Source organism: Mesocricetus auratus, unplaced genomic scaffold (genome assembly GCF_017639785.1).
Source record: "Mesocricetus auratus isolate SY011 unplaced genomic scaffold, BCM_Maur_2.0 Super-Scaffold_100676, whole genome shotgun sequence".
NCBI classification, from domain to species: Eukaryota; Metazoa; Chordata; class Mammalia; order Rodentia; family Cricetidae; genus Mesocricetus; species Mesocricetus auratus.
In genome coordinates, this window is record NW_024429266.1 from 95,791,500 (window position 1) to 95,799,003 (window position 7,504).

Genomic DNA, 7,504 nt, shown 5'->3' on the forward strand with positions numbered 1-7,504 from the left:
GCTGGAGAATAGTAATACTAGAGAATTAACAGCACAGATGAAAGCTCTAGAACGTGAAGAAGCAAACCCTCCCAGGAGGAGTTGATGCCAGGAAATAATCAAATTGAGGGCTGAAATCAATGAAGTGGAAACTAGGAAAACAATACAAAGAATCAATGCAACTAAGAGTTGGTTCTTGAGAAAATCAACAAGATAGACAAACCTTTGTCCAAACTTACCAATCAGCAGAAATTGAACATGCAAATTAACAAAATCAGAAATGAAAAGGGGGACATGACAACAGACTCTGAGGAAATCCAGAGAATCATCAGGACATACGATGAAAACCTGTACTCCACAAAATTCGAAAATTTAAAGGAAACGGATGACTTCCTGGATAGCTATCACTTGTTGAAATTAAATCAAGAACAGATAAACAATTTAAATAGACCTGTAATTCCTATGGTTATAGAAGCAGTCATCAAAAGTCTCCCAAACAAAAAATGCCCAGGTCCAGATCGCCCCAGTGCAGAATTCTACCAGAAATTCGAAGAACAGCTTATACCAATACTTCTCAAAGTATTCCACGCAATAGAAGAAGAAGGGTCTTTGCCAAACTCTTTCTATGAGGCTTCAATAACCTTGATCCCCAAGCCACACAAAGACACAACTAAGAAAGAGAACTTCAGACCAATATCCCTCATGAACATTGATGCAAAAATACTCAATAAAATACTGGCAAATCAGATCCAAGAACACATCAAAAGAATCTTTCATCACGATCAAGTAGGTTTCATCCCAGTGATGCAGGGATGCTTCAACATACGAAAATCCATCAACGTAATCCACCATGTAAACAAGCTGAAAAAAAATCACATGATCATCTCATGAGATGCTGAAAAAGCCATGATAAAATCCAACACCCCTTCATGATAAAAGTCTTGGAGAGATCTGGGATAACAGGAACATACTTAAACATAATAAAAGCTATATACAGTAAACCAACAGCTAACATCAAATTAAAGGGACAGAAAATCAAGGAAATTCCTCTACTATCAGGAACAAAACAAGGCTGTCCACGCTCTCCATACCTTTTCAACATGGTGCTTGAAATTCTAGCCATTGACATATGACAACAAATGGGGATCAAGGGGATAAAAATTGGGAAGGAAGAGATCAAACTTTCACTGTTTGAAGATCATATGATAGTTTACATAAATGACCCAAAGAACTCTACCAGGGAACTTTTACAGCTGATTACAACCTTCAGCAAAGTGGCAGGCTACAAGATCAACCCAAGAAATTCAGTAGCCCTACTATATACAGATGATAAAAGGGCTGAGTAAGAAATCAGAGAAACATCACCCTTTACAATTGCCACAAACAACATTAAATACCTTGGGGTAACACTAACCAAACAAGTGAAAGACCTTTATCACGAGAATTTTGAATCTTTAAAGAAAGAAATTAAAGAAGCCCTCAGAAAATCGAAAGATCTCCCATACTCTTGGATAGGTAGGATCAGTATAGTAAAAATGGCAATCCTGCCAAAAGCAATCTACAGACTCAATGCAATCCCCATTAAAATCCCAGCACAATTCTTCACAGACCTTGAAAGAACAATAATCAATTTTGTATGGAAAAACAAAAGACCCAGGATAGATAAAACATCCCTGTTCAACAAGCCAATGTCTGGAGGCATCACCATCCCTGATTTCAAGCTCTATTATAGAGCTATACTCCTGAAAACAGCTTGGTATTGGCACAAAAATAGACAGGTAAACCAATGGAATCGAATTAAAAACACTGATATTAACCCACACATTTATGAACATCTGATCTTTAACAAAGAATCTACAAACATAAAATGGAACAAAGAAAGCATCTTTATCAAATGGTGCTGGCGTAACTGGAGGCTGGCATGTAGAAGACTGCGGATCGATCCATGATTATTGCCATGCACAAAACTTAAATCCAAGCCAGGCAGTGGTGGTGCATGCCTTTAATCCCAGTACTCGGGAAGCAGAGGTAGGTGAATCTCTGTGAGTTCGAGGCTGGGCTGGACCGAGAGCCTCAAAAACAATACAGAGAAATCCTTTCTCATAAAAACAAAAAAAAACCCTTAAATCCATATGCATCAAAGATGTCAACACAAATCAAGGCACAATGAACCTCTTAGAAGAGAAAGTGGGTGGTACCCTTGAAGTAATTGTTATAGGAGTCAGCTTCCTGAATATAACACCAGTAGCTCAGACAGTGAGATCAACAATTAATAAATGGGACCTCCTGAAACTGAGAAGCTTCTGTAAGGCAAAGGACACAGTCAGCAAGACAAAAAGCAAGGCCACAGAATGGGAAAAAAATATTCACTAACCCACATCTGACAGAGTGTTGTTCTCTAAAATTTTCAAAAAACTCAAGAAGCAAGTCTCCAAAACAGGAAAGGAACAATTAAAAAGTGGGCTGCAGAACTAAATAGAGAATTTTCAATAGAGGAGTCTAAAAAGGATGAGAGGCACTTGAGAAAGTGCTCAACATCCTTAGCCATCCAGGAAATGCAAATCAAAACAACTCTGAGATACCATCTCACTCCTGTCAGAATGGCTAAAATCAAAAACACCAAGGACAATTTATGCTGGAGAGGATGTGGTGAAAGGGGAAAACTCCTCCATTGCTGGTGGGAGTGCCAACTGGTTCAGCCACTTTGGAAGTCAGTATGGAGATTCCTCAGAAAAATGGGAATAAACCTACCACAAGACCCAGCAACTCCACTCTTAGGCATATATTCAAAAGATGCCCATTCATACAACAATGATGTCTGTTCCACTATGTTCATAGCATCATTATTTGTAATAGCCAGAACTTGTAAGCAACCTAGATGCCCCTCAACTGAAGAGTGGATAGAGAAAATGTGGTACATTTACACAATGAAGTACTATTCACTAGAAGAAACCATCCTGAGTGAGGTAACACAGTCACAAAAAGAGAAACATGGCATGTACTCTCTCATATTTGGATATTAGACATAGATCTTGAGAGTGCAAGCATAACATCCCATGGCCAGTGAGTGTGGGAAACAGAAACTTCATTCAGTGGCTGATGGAAGAAGATGCAGACTCCCACGGCCAATTACTGAGCTGAAATCCAAGAAAGCCAGTAACAGAGAGGGAGGACTGATGACCAAAGGAGTTAAGACTGGGATGGTTTAACCCCAGAAACAGCTGACCTGACAAGGGTTAACTCTTGAATCCCAGGCTGATGCCTGGGAATCCAACATGGGACTGATCAAGACCCCCTGAATTGGGGTGTTAGTCAGGAGGCCTAGGTAATCTATTGAGCCTTGGGCAGCAGATCAGTATTCATCCCGAGTATACATATTATCTTTAGACTCCCATCCAACAATGTGAGGTGAACTCTCACCCTTAACTCTTGTTGGGTGTGTCTAGGCCCTGCCCCGGATGAAATGACAGACTATTTACACCTCCATGGAGGGCCTCACCCTCCCTGGGGAAATGAGGGGATAGTGGGGGAGTTGGGGGGAGGGTACCGGAGGAGAGGAGAGAAAGGGAGAAAGACCTGGAACTGACTTGTAAACCAACAATATGTCTATTCTAAATTTAAACATAAAAATAGAAAAAAGAAAAGAAAGTGTGAGGTATCCTTGAACGAATTGATACAGGAGACTGCTTGCTAACCAAAGCACCAGTAAAACAGACACTGAGGTCAACAATTAATATATGGGACCTCCTGAAACTGAGAAGCTTCTGTAAGGCAAAGGAAACAGTCAACAAGCAAAAACTCAGCCCAAAGAATGGGAAAAGATATTTACTGACCACACATCTGACACAGGGCTGATCTCCTTAACAAGCAGTTCTACAAAGTACCAAAGGATCCAATTAAACAGTGGGGTCCAGTACTAAATAGAAAATCTCAATCATGGATTTCAAATCGGCTGAGAGGCACTTGAGAAAGTGCTCAATATCCCTAGTCATCAGGGAAATGCAAATCAAAACAACTCTTGCTCCTGTCAGAATGGCAAATATCAAAATCACCTATGACGGTTTATGCTGGAGAGGATGTGGAGAGAGGAGAACACTCTTTCATTGGTGGTGGGAGTGCCAGCTTGTACAGCCGTTTTGGAAATCATTATGGAGATTCTTCAGGAAAATGGGAATCAGCCTACCACAAGACCCAGGAACTGCGCTCTTGGGCAAATATCAAAAAGATGCATAGTCATATAACAAGGATGTCTTTTCAACTATGTTCATAGCAGCATTATTTGTAATATCCAGAACCTGTAAGAAAACCTAGGTGCCCCACAACTGAAGAGTGGAAAGAGAAAATGTGGTACATTTATACAATGGAGTACTCCTCAGAAGACAAAAACAAAAAAATATTGAAATTTGCAGGGGATGGATGGCACAAGAAGAAACCATCCTGAGTGAGGTAACCCTGTCACAAAAAAAATGGTATGTACTCTATCATATATGGGTTTTAGACATGGATCTGTGGAGTGCCAGACTACAGACCCACTGCCAGAGAGAGTGGGAAACAGAACATTCAGCCTGTGACTGATGGAATCAGAGGCAGACAGCCAAAGCTAAACACTGAGCTGAACTCAAGGAATCCAGAGACAGAGAGGAAGGACTGATGATCAAAGGGGTTAAGACTGGGCTTGTTTAACCCACAGAAACAGCTGACCTGAACAAGGGGAACTCTTGAACCCCAGACTTATGGCTGAGAATCCAGCATGGAACTGATCAAGAAGAACTGAATGTGGGTGTCAGTGAGGAGGCATAGGCAATCTATGGGGCCTTCAGTAGTAGATCAGTATTTATGCCTGGCATACAAATGGATTATCTTTCCCACAATGAGAGATGTACTCTCGCCCTGGATTGTTGGGGGAGGAACTAGGCCCTGTCCTGGATGAAATCATAGACAATAGATACCCCAATGGAGGGCCTTACCCTCCCAGGGAAAATGATTGGGGATTGTGGGAGGGGAGGTGGGGAGTGTTGATGGGAGGACTTTGGAAGAGGGGAGGGAGATGGAGAGGGACCTGGGATTGACATATGAAGCAAACTTCTTTTTAATTTAATTTTTAAAAAAATAGTTAAAAAAAGGAAAAGACAAACTAAAATTTACAAGAAACAATTCAAACAGTGCAAGGTTTGAGAGCATATAATACAGGCAGCAAAGCATAAAAAACAAGAAATGATAAAGAGAACTTGTCTTTCAAATACAGTCAAAATATTACTTGAATGGGAGTTTTCATTTCAAGATAATTCAAATAATGGCTTAGCAGGACATGGGTGGTGCACACTTTAATCCCAGCACTCAGACAGCAGAGCAAGTTGGATCTCTTTGAGTTTGAAGACAGCCTGGTCTAAAGATTGAGTTCTAGGAGAGCCTCCAAAACAATACAGAGAAAGCCGGTCTCGAAAATGCCAAAAAAAAAAAAGTTAAATTAAGGTCTCAAAAACATTCCAGGACATGGCAATGAATCATCTCCCATTCTCTTTATAACATATTTTAGGGACTAAATTTCACCTTCCCTTTCTCTCTCTTTTTTTTATCTTGTTCTGGTTTTCCTCTCTTTTTTTATATTTTATTTTCCAGTTTAAATTTAGATAAGAAACGAGGTTGCTTCACAAGTCAGTTCCAGGTCCCTCTCCCATTCCGTCCCCTCCTCCCGTGCCCTCCCCCAACCCCCTGCCGTTATCCCCTCATTCCCCCAGGGAGGGTGAGGCCCTCCATGGGGGTGTCCATAGTCTGTCATTTCATATAGGGCAGGGCCTAGACCCTTCCCCAAGAGTTCAGGGTGAGAGTGCACCTCACATTGTTCTATGGGAGTCCAAAGTCTGTGTGTATACTTGGGATGGGTACTGATCTGCTGCCCAAGGCTCAATAGATTCCCTAGGCCTCCTCACTGACACCCAGATTCAGGGGGTCTTGATCAGTCCCATGCTGGATTCCCAGGCTGATGCCTGGGATTCAAGGGTTAACCTTTGTCTGGTCAGCTGTTTCTGGGGGTTAAACCAGCCCAGTCTTAATCTCTTTGATCATCAGTCCTCCCTCTCTGTTACTGGCTTTCTTGAGTTCCCTGGCCCCATAATAATCAAGACCCCAAATATACAAAATAAAGAAAGAATATTAAGAGCAGCTAAGGAACCCTATTAAAAAGTGGGCTGCAGAACTAAATAGAGAGTTTTCAATAGAGGAGTCTAAAATGGCTGAGAGGCACTTGAGAAAGTGCTCAACATCCTTAGCCATCCGGGAAATGCAAATCAAAGCAACTCTGAGATACCATCTCACTCCTGTCAGAATGGCTAAAATCAAAAACACCAATGACAATTTATGCTGGAGAGGATGTGGCGAAAGGGGGACACTCCTCCATTGCTGGTGGGAGTGCCAACTGGTTCAGCCACTTTGGAAAGCAGTATGGAGATTCCTCAGAAAAATGGGAATAGACCTACCACAAGACCCAGCAACTGCACTCTTAGGCATATATCCAAAAGATGCCCATTCATATAACAAAGATGTCTGTTCCACTATGTTCATAGCAGCTTTATTTGTAATAGCCAGAACTTGGAAGCAACCTAGATGTCCCTCACCCGAAGAGTGGATAGAGAAAATGTGGTACATCTACACAATGGAGTACTATTCAGCAGAAAAAAATAATGGAATCATGAGATTCGCAGGCAAATGGATGGCACTAGAAGAAACCATCCTGAGTGAGGTAACCCAGTCACAAAAAGAGAAACATGGCATGTACTCTCTCATATATGGTCTTTAGACATAGATCTGGGGAGTGCCAGCCTACAATCCTATGGCCAGAGAGTCTGGGAAACAGAAACTTCATTTAGTGGCTGGTTAAGTACTGAGCTGAACTCAAGAAAGCCAGTAACAGAGAGGGAGGACTGATGATCAAAGGGATTAAGACTGGGCTGGTTTAACCCCCAGAAACAGCTGACCAGACAAAGGTTAACTCTTGAATCCCAGGCATCAGCCTGGGAATCCAGCATGGGACTGATCAAGACCCCCTGAATCTGGGTGTCAGTGAGGAGGCCTAGGGAATCTATTGAGCCTTGGGCAGCAGATCAGTACCCATCCCAAGTATACACACAGACTTTGGACTCCCATAGAACAATGTGAGGTGCACTCTCACCCTGAACTCTTGGGGAAGGGTCTAGGCCCTGCCCTATATGAAATGACAGACTATGGACACCCCCATGGAGGGCCTCACCCTCCCTGGGGGAATGAGGGGATAACGGGTGGGGGGAGATGTGGGGAGGGCACGGGAGGAGGGGAGGGAAAGGGAGAGGGACCTCGTACTGACTTGTGAAGCAACCTTGTTTCTTATCTAAATTTAAAATGGATAATAAAAAAAATTAATAAAAAAGGGAAAAAAAAGCAGCTAAGGAAAAAGGCCAAGCAACATCTAAAGTCAAACCTATCCGAATTACACCTGACTTCTCCATGGAAACTCTGAAAGTCAAAATGTCCTGGATAGATATTCTACCAA